This window comes from Dinoponera quadriceps, unplaced genomic scaffold (genome assembly GCF_001313825.1).
Source record: "Dinoponera quadriceps isolate SergipeBrazil2010 unplaced genomic scaffold, ASM131382v1 scaffold141, whole genome shotgun sequence".
Taxonomy (NCBI): Eukaryota; Metazoa; Arthropoda; class Insecta; order Hymenoptera; family Formicidae; genus Dinoponera; species Dinoponera quadriceps.
In genome coordinates this window covers 607,101-621,149 of record NW_014554256.1, presented here as the reverse complement: position 1 = coordinate 621,149, position 14,049 = coordinate 607,101, and the positions used below count along the sequence as shown (strand labels likewise).

The window sequence follows — 14,049 nt, the reverse complement described above, 5'->3', positions numbered from 1 at the left end:
GGGGGGGGGGGAGAGTGATGCAAGAGGACATTCCCCTGGGACATTTTCGAAATGTACTCGGGGTTTTGCGTTGAGAAAATATCTCCGGACAATCCCCATTACCGCAGGATATTCTCAGAGAATTTTCACAGAATGCGGTGTTCTCGCCTCGTTCTCACCTCGTCTCGTCTTGCATCGCATTACGAGCGGTGAATTATGTGGTGTTCGTGTTCTGAGCGAACGTTTTACAACTTGCGCGACGATAGCTCTAATGGCTCGAAGAAATAATCCTCGGCAAATTATTACACATAGATTGTCGGGTTCTATTGTCGCGATCAGTGTACTCATCGGCCGAGTTATATCATCAAAGTGTTTTGTCGAACGGATAATAATCGATACGCGCGAACCGCTTTGTAACAATGCGGCATACATATTGATGGGAAAAGTCGACTGGCAAACCGATTGGATGTTTCCTGACGCGAACCAAATAGTAGTGAGTTGTAAAGTGTCAATAAATAGCGGCGTCTCCGATAATAGCTCTGATAAATAGCTCGGAGCGTTTCTCCGATCGATTTTTATGCATCGAAAGTTCGTCGACATGTTTACCTCGACGCTAATCACGTATAATTGTATTAACATTACCATTTGCATTTAATTCACTTTTTGTCAATGCTGTATTACCCAGTCCTAGCGTTTCCATATCCATTAATTACGTTCCAACATCCATCAATTATATACTTTTTCACTGCAGAAACTCGTTCTCCGTGAAGAAACAAATGTAGAATCAATATAGTCGAATACGCGCGTATTCGACTCGTAAGAGCGGTATATACTGCATGCTGTGCACATTAGCGTCATTAATGCCTGGTCGCTTATTAGATCTAAGATCATTCGAGATTTTTGGTCGCACGCATTTTCTCCAGGCATTCACATGACCGTGGATGATTTAAGAAGAAACGCCAATGAAACCTTAAATATTACATAAAATGAATAATATTTACGACGTACACACGGAAAAAATGCTAGATTCAAGCAAATAACTTACTCCGATAGTCCTTAGCAAAATTTCACTTAGATCAAATGATATTTATTTTTTGATCCGAGTAAAAAGGAAAAATATTTTTCCGATAAATTATCCAAGTAAAATACTTGATTTAAGCAAACATTTGCCAACACTTTTTCCTGTGCACTGAAAAATGAGCTTAGGTTGGACCTATCTGACAATTGGTAATCAAACACATTTTAGTAGAAAGAAACAGAATTTCTGGTTATACAAGAACCAAGGTTGGGTTCATGAGAACTAGGAATTTTGTCAATCAAAATTCAATCAAAAATTGTTTGTCCATTATTAGAAAGATCCAACTAAGTTCTGTTTTTCAGTGTAAAAAACGTACATAAAATTTTAAAAGGAAGAAGTAATATTTCAAGTATTCGCTGCTGTCTCTCCCCTCCAATAAGCAATCTTGATGCCCGAATATGCGGATGCAATGCGTGTGTGTATGTGTGTGTAATAAAAACAATCCTGATCCTACGCCTAGTGAATGTTCAGGTATTCATGCAAGCTCGGCGTATGTTGAACCTACCATTTCCCTCATACGCGCGCGCGATTTCCTCGGCAGGATTGTAATAACTTTTGCCTTCTGCGAGTCGCAATAATTCCCTCCGCGGTTGCTCGGCGCAGCGAGTTATCGGTAGAGAGAGATACACCCCGATAATAACATCGCATTCCATTTATATCAGCATCGCTCGGCGGCCGACCGGCTCTGCCACCGCTGCTTCTCTCGCGCGCGCGCGCGCACGCACGCACAGCCACGAGTATGCGAGTGTGCGTGCGTCAGAATCAGTCGGGATCGACATCTCGGGGCGTTCTCCGACGCGACATATAAATTGAAATCGATCGATTTCGCAAATCCACTTCTTTGGCCCGACGTTAGTGACAACTAGCAAGACAATCGAATGTCATGAATAACACCGATAACGCGAAATTCTATCGATTAACCCTTTTTATGCTCCTGCGAACTCGACGCGCGTTTCGTTTCATTCCCGTTTTCTGTAGAGGCTAACCTCGACATTGGATCTCTTTGCCTTGATATCTTAGACTTTGACGGTGTGTGTAGACATGCTTAACGGTACCCTTCAAGACCGAAAAATCGATCTATTTTCAAACACTGATAACTCAAAGCCAGATCAATAAGTAAAATATTTGTAAGTTTGTCTTGTTTTTTTTTTTTTAAGAATTATTTTCGATATTCTATCTTCGGCACGTTTTAAACAATTATTTTAAGAGTATGTGCGACAAATTTCGAGAAAATCGTTGTAGCTACTTCGAGATTTCATATACATCATTTCGTAGAACATAGTTTCCAGGAAACCGTATGATTTTCGTGAACCATTCCAGTTCACTTCTTCGGGAAAAGGATCGACCTGAGACTCTCTTCGCCTTTCTTGGCATTTCAGAGGGAAATCTCGTGTAGGAAAATTGCGTGATTTTTCGTGACACATATTTATGCAAAAACAGTCTATCGATGACGCTTATTTTGAGTCATACGATTAAACTGCACGATATTATGCAAAAGCAGTTGACTTCACGCGAGTCGGCTGAGAACGAAAAGGCGAAAAATAACTCGGACTGCAAGAGATTAAATCTATCTAATGATGCACCGGCAGGTGATCGGATCGTTCCGACCGAGGAACCGAACTTGGCGAACGGATATATATATATATATATATAGATATATATATATATAGATATAGATCCGACCGATGTTAGATATCCACTCGATGTTAGATATCGTGGAGTATCAATAATACGTCGTATCTTCGGGATATAAGTATTTATACTCAGACGGATTATCTACTCACATCGACGACACCCGGAATACACACACGCGCTACGCTCGATATCGAATGTATTTAGCATCCGTATCGTAAGTACGCGACAGAATTGCAGTTTCTTGCCACGTGTGTGTGCCCTAAGTCCACGCACTGCGTTGTTTACCGTGTTATGTAGCGTCCGTGAGCGTTCCTCAGCCTTACCAATAACGTCTCGCACAGCACGCGCGCTCTCTCTTTTTATCGCGATACTCGGTCGACGAGGACTTTCGTAAACGTAACTGATCGAGCGGCAAGCCATTTAGATGACTAATCGGATGTTTGCTGATTAAATTGGCAATTAAGAGCGAGATAATTGAGGAATAGGAGATAGAGACGAACTAGAGAGTAATAGATCGGACGTGGTTCTTCATCTTTTGTTTATTTCAGGTGAATCGCTAAGAAATATTCAGCCCCGATAAGGGCTATGCAGGCTGACAGTTGCAAATGATTGTTTTCGCGGAAGGGTAATGTAACGTCGGCGGATATGTTATAATAATTAATATACAGGATGTCTGTGTCGCTAAGTAGGATACTCGTCGTATGCTAGTAGGTCAAACGTGAATAAAAAAGTCTAGCATTTTGCAAAGAACCACGCAGAATTTCGAGTTATTAAATAAAGAAGCCTCTATACATGGCCACTTTCAGTAATCAATAACTGAAAATTGCGCGGTCGTTTGGAAAATGATAGAGGACTTTTTTTTCTTCACACTGACCTAAACTGCGAGAGTATGACGGATGTTCCACTTAGCGACAGACATTCTGTATATTCCGCGGTAGAATAACAAATGTTGTATCCGCCGAGAAATTTTCGCTCTTGAACATACACCGTACTAATTAACAGCCGTTTTCCTAGCCGTAAATCCGTGATATCCGTAACGTATAATGGACAACGTATTATCCTTTCCCGTAGAAACAATTATTCGCGATTTTCTCATCGACTCATCTTTCCCGAAAACTTTCCAGACATTCGCACGTATATATCTGCGAGGATCGTAATATTTAATAATTATTATTATGTTATTTGTGGAGCGAATGATTTCCCGGCAAGGATAAACAAGCACGATACATTCCTGTGAAAGGAGCGGTTCGTCGCGGATCGACGTTTTATAATTCCAATTGCTGTATAATCTCGCGTCGACAGAAGCGCGACGCGCGGCTCGCGCGAACGACGAGAAGCCATGAGTGGTTTCGTGTGTGCGTACGCACGTAAATATATACATACATATATATATACGTATGTGCGTGTGCACGATTATATTCAAGCGGGCAAGTCACACACGTGTATGCGCGCACCGAGCCGGAAACGCGCCGAAAACTTTCCCTGGCAGGAATTCGTTAAATCTCGTATCTGTGGCTGATGAAGTAAAACGGCGCTGTCGCGCGCGAATATACCTCGCTCGTATTTCGGCACCGCGCGCTAATAATGCAGCAGCTGTCACGTGCACGTCCGAAACGTCGAGAGAGAGAGAGAGACGAGTTGCGGATTGATCGTCATGCAAATTCGACGGGACCGAGGGCGTTATTGTCGGATTTATAATCCGGCTCTATCTCCGCAGCGCGCACGCACCGCGCGCGATCGCGTTATTTTGCGCCGCGAGGCGCGGAGGCGCGACGCGCTGGAATGCGGCACGACGTGACGCTATCGCGCATCGCCGCGGCCGGTATCAGCCCGTTATCTTCACCGGAGACAGGTGCGAAAATAACGTTCTGCGACGCATTAATTCGGCTAGTCCGCCGGTTTTCCATCCGGTTTTTGTTTGTTTTCTCTCCCCTCTTTTCCGCGGCATTTCCGCTCAACCGTAGATCGTGCGTGCACCCGGTTAATCTAGATTTCGGCAAATCGCCTCGACCGTGCCTCCGTTATACAGCGATTTCGTTTTAACTTCGCGCTCTGATAATACGTAAGAATGCGCCGTATCTCCCCAAGCGAGCCATTCTTCATTCACGAGTCGCTCGATTTTTACGCTCGGTTTTTCTTCGGCGCGATTCTTGCCCGCGGGCAAGTCACGATACTTTTGCCGTGTCTCAACTTCAGCTTTAGGCGTCTGCGCAATCGATACAAACGAGGTAAAATCCCGTCTAAGTGGAATTTAACGAGGAACGGGATTTTCCGCTCCTCTACGCCGACGGAAAAAATTCTTAGTCTCGTCACGAGTCGTAGTTTACTTTCGATCCCAATCGTATCTTCTTGTTGTCCTGGCCAAAAGGTAGCGGTGGCAACAGGCGTACAAAGTTATCATCACCGACACTTCTTGCAAAAATAAGTCCTCCTGCATGGAGGCAAAAGACTGTGATCGAATTAACGCGACAGTGAACAAACCAAATGCGTTTTAGTTGAGGGAAACGTTTGATAATCCTGAGAACCGAATCTAGCTCGTAAGAATTAGAGATTTTCCCTCCCCCCTTCAGTGAAAATACATGGTTTGATTCGTGCATTTGCCGCGATAATTCGGCCCCGACTTCTCCTCCCCTTGTGATTATTTCACCATTAATGCGTTTACAGTAACGAGTATGAAGCAAATTTTTTCGCGGCGCCTCTTCCGAACTCGCAGAACTCGAGTGCTCCTCGTCCTTCGAATGCTCGTATCTTAAAAAAAAAAAAGTGACAGAAAGAAGAGAAGGAACTTTTCGTCGGCTCTTTGATATTCTCGTTCAAGGACGACTTATTCGCTGGGACGATCGAGATGAAAGATACCCGGTGGACTCGAGAGAGAGAGAGAATTCGTGCGCTTTTCACGGCTCGTTCTCCTCGTCTCTCCGCGACGAAATCGCCGACGAAATCGCGGAGGGAGGCGCTTGAATTCGCGCGCGCGCTCTTCTACGCGGTATTGTGTAACACAAGTAGACGCACCACGCTCTCATAACATTTGCGGAATGCACGCGCGCGATATACTTTCACTCGGTATAAGCGTTATAATACAAAAGTTGCTTTCAGAGCGCCGCGCGCGCAGATCGTACCGCAGCGAATTAATATAACGTCGACTCGCGCGGCGGCAATGTGCGTGCGCGCCCGGCATCGTGGCGACTTCTGTGAGCAAGATCGCAGACTGCGCGCGTAATCGTCGGCTTGTCATTTAGCGCAGGAGGAATCGAGTCGATCCAATTGCATAAAATCGCGCGCGCGCGAGCCCGGCTCTCTCTCGCGCGCGCGCGATACACACCAGACGGACGAGAATTATACATCCGCGAGCTGGGAGAGCCAATATCCGCATTCCCCGTTTTCAATCGCTGAAGGAAAAAAAAGCGCTTCGTTCGGGCCAAACGTTTGCCGAGAAGTATCGGAGTAATTATTTCACTTGGGTCGAGTAAATAGTGAGTTGAGTAAATATTACTTGAATGGCGGCACGCTGAAAGCAAAAAGTGAACAACTTGTGTAAATAACGGCCAATTGGAGTTTCGGTGTTAATTTAAGATAGGAATATGTTAGAAAGCACGCAAGTATATGATAAATTATATTCACTTTATTATGTAAAAAACATCACTTCTTAACATATTCACATATTTGCGTTGAAGCGACACGAATGTTAAAGTGATGAACATTTCGGTGGACCGTTATTTACGCGAAATTTTTTACCGTGCATTCAAGTGATATTTACTTTATCCAAGGAAATAATTACTCCAGTACTCCTTTATAAATATCTGCTTGAATGTAGCATTTCTCTTTCAGTGTACGAGCCTCGTAGATCGGTGAACGTTTTAAAATGCGACGTGGCACTGTGCATTAATCGCGTCAGTCGTTCGTGATATTTCAGCGCGAATTTACGGAAAGAATCGTCCGAAGCTCTCCGGAGGCGCTTTCGAATTCTGGCATTCCCATACGTGTAAAGAAAGGAGCCTCCTCCTCCCTTTCTTCCGAGCGAGTCTTTCTTAGGTTCACGGTGGATTTGGTTTCACGGAATTCTGTACCTCTTCAACGTCGAATGATCGACAATATTCTTGGTCTATGATCTCGAAAAAGATTGAAATGGACGAAAAGGAGAGGAATTTTTGGAAAGGTGCCAGAACGACAGGTCGCGTGTATATTCGATCCATGCGTTAGTCACCGATTTTCTCTTCTTCTTTCGCCTTCTGGCCCCCCTCATCCCCCTCCTTTCTGTCTCACTCTTTCTCTCTTTCTCTAACAGGAGCCACGTGCGCCCCGAAGAACTCTTCTTTTATATCCCGCGTCCTTTGTTCGGCAGCAGCTGTCCGGCTAAAGAAATTCCTTTCTTGACCGTCAGCCTGATTACTCCCGATCCCTCTCTCTTCCTCCGTTCCTCTTTCCCATCTTCCCTCTCTCCTTCCCATTCCCCCCTCCCGCTCAAACGTAAATCTGTATCAGATATCACTGATCTCGCGCGCTCCGTCCGTACACGCTCGCAAAAATTCACGTTTTACGCCGACGAGCGTGAATATGCGCGTGTGCGAAATATTTCCACAGTGAGCGTCCTCACCGCGAATGGCAGTTATTTTGATCCTTGGACACGTGACCTCTAGACGAGTTCGCGGGAGCGCGAAAACAGCGGAACAGAATTACTCCGACGACTTTGAGTCGATCATTTCTGCGCAAGATAAATTACACGAAGGTTTCTCTGAAGAGAGGGGAATGGAGAGAGGAGTGTTCTAAGATCTCTCTAACGATCCCCTCCGTATTTTTCTCCAGACTTCATCACGACGAGAGACATGGACTCTGCTCCGTCTGTTAAAGAACGAAGAACGCGAAGCTGTATCCGTTTATACGCGGATCGACTGATTTTCCCAACCCTCTGTAGTGCCATGAAATGGATCAGGTTGTTTAGAAAGGCCTCTTCTCCTCGTGGGGGCCCTTGGAGCGAAGCACGAGACCCACTTCATACGGAATTCGGTAGCCACAGGGCGATCACGTGAGCGCGTCCGGTAGCGCTTCGGGCCCCACAACGTCCATTCTCCCCTCCCTAAATCTAATCATTTTAATCTCGAGAGCACGTTCCCTCTTTCTTCCTTTTCGTCGTGACGGCTATCGTCGACTTCTCATCAGCCTTGGCAGGAGGAGGAGGAGGCGGCCGCAGTCGAATTTTACGAGAGTCACGCGGTGTGTGTCACGATGAGGACCCGAGCGCGAGACGTCCTGTCTGCCTATCAAAGAGAGGGATTCGCAATCCGAGTGTTACTCATGACGAAAATATTCACACTCAGCGAGCAATTCCCAAGCCGCACGTTCCGCGGAATATTTCACGCACGCGTGTGCAAAAGTTACTCATGTTTCGAAGCGGCACGACGCGGGTCGGTCTTACGGCCAAGTCGCTCTTCTCTCGGGATCCGAGGGGATCACCTTTATCTTCGCAAGTACGACATCATACGGTGTCCTTCTATACAAATCGATCTTTCTCTCTCTCTCTTTCGTCTCGTTCTGCCTCGTCGTGCCTCTCGTTCTCATGCGTTCACGAGAAAATCTTACGAATGCGCTCAATTACAAAACATCACGGACATTCCTGAATAAGCTTATACACTAAGGCCGTAGTAGTGGTCTGACATTGGCCTCGGTACGTATCCTCCCTTCGTCCCCCTCCTCCCTCTCTCTCTTTCGCCCTCGCACTCTCCACTCTCCCTCTCTCTCTCTCTCTTTCTGTTCCTCTCTATCTATTACCTCGTTCACTCCCCCCCCCTCCCTCCTTGCTCCGTGGGTTCGCGTGCTAGCTGTGGCGCACTATAAAAGGGGGTTTCGCGGACCGGGCCCGACCGATCGACCGACCGACCCGGGCCCTGCTGCCTCCATCGCTGAACCGCGCGCGCGTTCAGATACATATGCGGGAGGGGTCGGAATTCCTCACTCGACTACATTCCGATCCCTTCTCCTCCGCCTTTACCACTACCATCCTTGCAACTACCACTACCATCACCATTCATGTGCGTGCGGTCTTCCTCGCCGTTACTCTCTGTGCAACGTGAACTTCTTTTCAGCACTCAGTGCGATCTCCCTCTCTCTCTCTCTCTTTCTGTCATACTCCTCTTCCTTCTTTTTCTTCTCCTCTCCTTCTCTCCTGTGGCTTTAACACATTAACTCTTTAATAGACGAACGGGCATGAGAGATGTTTGTTCGTTTTGCCGACTTCTTATTCCATCGTTTTCCCTTACTTTTCATTTCCCCTCGTTCCTTCCCAATTGTTCCATCTTCTCATTCGCATTCTACGGCACTTCTGCGCTCGCTTTCCGCCACTTTTCATCGCCCCCGCCCCTTAAATGACTCTCGTCATTTTGTCTCTTCTCTCGTGCGTTTCGCCTATCTTTTCCATGTTCTTCTCCCTTTATCTCCTAGTTTCTTCCTCTTTCTCGGCATTCTCTTCATCGTCTCTTCTCTTCTTTCCTCGTTCGTAACTTTGCCTGGTTTACTCCCTCCTCGTTGCTGCTTTTCTCTCCTCTCTCGGAAAACATTCCCGTCAGTCCCTCCATATATTTTCTCGGTGCACAGCTCGCGTCCTTCCGCTTCTCCTTCGTGGTTGCCTTCGTGCATTCACGCGGACGAACATCGTCCTTTCATCACGCGGAAAGATCCTGCGTATGCAACGCCGAGATAGAACCGGCGAGATAGCACACGTGCGCGCACAGTGCGTCGTACGTACGCTCCGTACGTGCGTGCGTTACGTGTGCTATGCCGTAGCAGGCGGGAGGGGAAGGGGGCGGGGGGAATGATCGTAGGCGGTGGGACCCTCTGTCGAAATGCACACGCGATCCTGACGTCGCCCGAAAGATTGCGAGTGGAATGCTCCGGCACTTCAGGCCCGCTCATTCCAAACGTCTTTTTTCCACCTTTCATCGCTCACCTCGTTCTCCCTCCAAAGTCCAAATATACAAGGTGCTTAAATAACATCAGGTGCTTCGTAGCCAATGAAATGAGACGTGTCCCTGGTGAAAATCTCCAGATGGAGGATTCCCGCGGAAATCCAATGGGAATTCATGTGAATTCATATAAAATATAAAAGATCCATGCGGTTTGTGAAAATTCATACGGGGAATCCGCGTGGATTCCTACCTAGAACCTGAGTTTTCGGCGGAAATCCTCAGGCCGCAACCGTGGGATTCCATATGGATTTCCTGTATGAATTCCTACCTGGTTTTTTTTCCCCCCCCAACAAAGATAGCATCTGATGATGAACTTGAGACGGTCTTAAATATAAAATCCGAATGGCGGCCGTACGGACGTAACACATCTTGTTTTAAGCACGACGTGAGCACTCATTTAAATTGCGAGCAAATTTTAATTGAAGTCGATTGATAGTTTTCCTCGGGGTCGGTGTAGGATTAAGATCGGAGATCGAGGCTCGTCTCGGAGGTAGGTGAATCGGCTTGGCTGGAATTTTGAACGAGAGCGAACGACGTTCGTAGTTTCTCGTGGTATTCTCGAGGCCGGAGGACGTGCGCTTGCGAGAAGCAAGAGAGAAAGAGAGAGAGAGAGAGTGAGAAGGGGAGTGGGGAAGGAGAAAGATGGAGAGAAGGCAAGCCAATGGAATGGAATTCAGCAACCAGTTAGGCATTCGGTTCTAGGATAGCGAGCTCTCCTCTCCGGAAGGTATAAATCGCGGCCGTTTGCGCAGAGAATATATTCGAGAGAAAGATGCCTTCCGCCTTCCCTTCATCGTCTCGTCGTCGTCGTACCCGAACGACGTGCGCGGGTTTCTCTTTCTTCGTCCCGCAAGATCCTAACCCCGTGCATGCTTCTTTCCTTCCTCGTATCCTTCGCGATGACCTTTTGTTTTTCGTCCGGCTAGAAACAATTTTAGGCGTCTCGCACGGTATGCGACTGTCGCCGGGGAGTGCCTTTTCTCGTTCTTACGTTCCGCGAAGCCGAGAAAGAGAAAGAAAGAGAGATGTCCTGAGCATCGTATGATCTCGGAGGAGTAGGGAGGGGGTCATCGTCAGATTCGCGGGGGGAAACGATCGCATAAGCTCTGGCGAGATGTGGAAAATCGGAAAGCACCGATCTGCGTTAAACGTATGATGAGTTCACGATCGCTTCGACGAGAATTTCCATCAGCAAGAAATTCCTCGACTCGCGCGTTTCTCTTTACCATCTACGTTTATTTCGTCGCATGGATCCCGAAAGTCAACTATGAGAAAGGAAGAAAAGAGGGCCGAACGGCCGTCAAAGTCCGTCATTGTTTACGGGATGACAATGTACATGGGAAGAAAAGACGAAACCGAAGCGGAGAGCGAATGATGACCTTTTGGTTCCGAAATCACTCCGCAAGATTTCCCCGTCGCAAATCCAAGTGATCCCGCGAAAAAGGGCAGAAGGAGGAGAGAAAAAAGTCCATTGAGGGAGAGAAGAATGCGCTAATCGGAAGTCGTCGGGGCGCTATTGTGGCGGCGAAAGAGAAGTCGGAAAAGTAGGAGGACCAGGCGACAAGCCAGGGGAAAGGAGGAGAGGGGGAGCCTCTTTCCGCGGAGCGGGCGAACCGGCCCGTACTCCTCGATACCATCTGCGTGCTCCCTCGACAATAATAGTATGGACCGAGAAATATGCGCACGAGGCGCCGTGGGTTATCTCCGACGTTTCGAGGGCGAGAAGGAAGAGAGGCACCGCACGGTGGTGTGTAGGGAGAGAGGAGAGGAGGCGAAGAGGAAGAGGGAGATATCGCGAGAGAATTCCGGCGAGGATGAGAACCAAGGGGGGCGGGAGGGGGGAAGGAAGGCTCATACTCTCTTCCCTCGCCCGGCGGGGGGGCGAGAGAGGGGGAGGTGCACATATTGGGGCTTCTCCATGGACGAAGCTTCGCGGTCGACACTCGCGAGGAGTGGTGGCGGTGGTGGTGGGGTACCGAGAGAGCGCACCGAGAGCGAGGTTCATTCCGTTGCCCTGCCGGACCCTGCTCTTAGATGATCGGATACACGGCTCTCTGATGGGGCCAGTAGGGGCCCCAGAAATTCCAACAAGGACGGGGCATAATGCGCGACTCAAGGTCGGTTTTACTACCGACCGCCAGGACCCGGACGGGTGGAACCACGTTCAGCAGGGTCGTACCGTGACCTCGCCGGGTCCCTCCCTCCCCCCCTCCCCGTTGCCCTTCCATTTTCTGTCCCTCTCCCTTCCGCCTCGCATTTCTTCCTCTCCTCGTCTCCTTCGTTCTCCTGCCTCCTCTTCATTCGTCCTCCGCCCCCGGTCCCTCCGCCCGCGATCCTGGCCATTCTCCTCTTCTCCCTTCCGCCTCTCTTCTCACGCCCTCCTAGCCCGCGCGCACGCTATGCCACACCAATGGCAGGATCGCGCGCTCGTCCTGAGACGTCCTGCATTTCGCCGGATCGCACGCATGCCACGACATTCCGTGGTGAGTTAGAAGAGGAAGAAAAAAAAGAAGAGAGAGAGAGAGAGAGAGAAGAAAATGGAAACGCCCTCGAGGGTCTGGCCTAGCCCTCGATGAGGCAAACGTCGTCGGGGTGCGCGACGACGCGCGCTTGCTTGCAAGGAAAATTGGTTTAAATCTCTGATAGAGAAGGTTATCGCTGCGCGCTCCTCTCTATCTATTAATACTCTCCGTTCTGATAAAGGATGCTGAAAGGGTATTCATGAAGCGTTACCATGTCGTCAGCAGCGTGTAACAAACTTGTTTTACCTTTCCTTACGCGCGTAAAATTGGCACGCATGGCGGCAAAGAGTGTCGCCCAACTTTTGAGTCAGTATATCGACACGGACACCCTTCGATATGATGCAAAAAGTTCTGATATTTCTTCATCGAAACACAAGTGTTCTCCGCAAGTGATGGGCTATTCGGGCAGAATCAGAGTTCATTGATTGACTGAAATATCTATCCGTTGTCGTCTGTTTTTCCAGACGGTGAAATGGGTCCTTGCGTTTCCACAATTATTATGGATTGATTATCATGATGAAGACTGCTTAACGGCGAAACTTGGCGTAAAGTTAATTAAAGTCAAGCTTAACAGTCGTTGACTTCGAATGTTAAGGCGTTTATCCTGCAAAATTTTAAACTATTACGGGATTTATCTTCGGCGCGAGCTCCCGATCGCAACGATCCTGCCAGGGCTGCCGCAGATGAGGCCTGTCTTTTTACACTGGCCGTAAGAAAAAGGCGCTTATGGCCGCGCGAGAGGAGAAGCGGGAGGGAAAGAGAGGGGGAGGGGAGACGATGCGAATAAGCGGAGGAAGGAGCCTCCGGAACGAGAAAGAGGAAAAGACGACGGCGGAGGAGGAGAAGAAGAAGAAGAAGAAGTGGTAGAAGAAGAAGAAGAAGAAAAAGAAGAAGAAACAGAAGAAGAGGGGGAGGAAGAGGAGGAGAAGGATGAAGGTAGTACGTGGAGCCAGTTCGCGCTCCATCCCGTTGGGGAGGAAGGAGTTTGTATGCTCGCTCGCAGTTGCGACGGTGGGAGTAAAAGAGGGGTAGAAGGGATAAGAGAAGCCGGAGGAGGGCAGGCAAGACTGGCCGGATGGTGCAAGAAGCGAAGGAAGAGAAGGCAAAAAGAGGAAAAAAGATGGGATCCCTTAAAAATTGAGACCCACCGAAGGTGGGGATCGGAATTTCGGGCCCCGTACATCGGCCAGTCTCGAGGAGGCCTTCTCGAGGCGAAGATGAGGTGAGGAGAAGAGGAGACAGAGGAACGCGCGCACCGGGCGAGCGCAGGAGGGCACGAGGGACGAGAAAGAGAGAAAGAGAGAGAGAGAGAGAGATTGAGAGAAGGAAGATATAGGAAGAAGGGAGGTGAAACGCGTGCGAGAAAAAGAGAGAGAGAGAGAAGGCGGAAAGACCGGGGGAGAGAAGGAATAGGAGAAGAAGAGAGGAAGAAGAGAAGAAGAAGAAGCGGAGGTGGTGGTAGAGAGTGTGGATAAGGAGGAGGAGAGAGAAGAGGAAGAAAGGCATCTCGGACGGAGAAATAGTGCGCACAGTCCACCGTATACCCGGCATGGACCGTCAGTACACCCTGTGCGTACTCGTACCGGCGCAGCAGTACCGTAGCTACGTGGACAATTATCATAATCAGGCGCAGGAGCAGCAACGTAGGCAGCAACAGCATCATCCCCCTACGTATCAGCAGCACCAGCAGCAGCAACTGCAGCGCGCGATCCAGCAGCAGTACGCGCGCGAACAGATCTACGAGAACGTCGTGTCGCAGTATCGAATGAGAATGTGCTATCACAACGACTACGAGAACGACGAGCAAATACAGAGATTCTACTGGGAGCAATGCTACCAGCGCGACGACGCCGATACCACGGCATCGTCCTATTAC

At 48.5% G+C, this 14,049-nt stretch overlaps 1 protein-coding gene across 1 annotated transcript in view; it reads left to right on the top strand.

Annotated features, from left to right (window-relative positions):
• LOC106751589 (protein kibra) overlaps positions 1 to 14,049 on the top strand; it is a 53,707-nt gene that overhangs the window by 27,346 nt on the left and 12,312 nt on the right. The window lies entirely within an intron of this gene.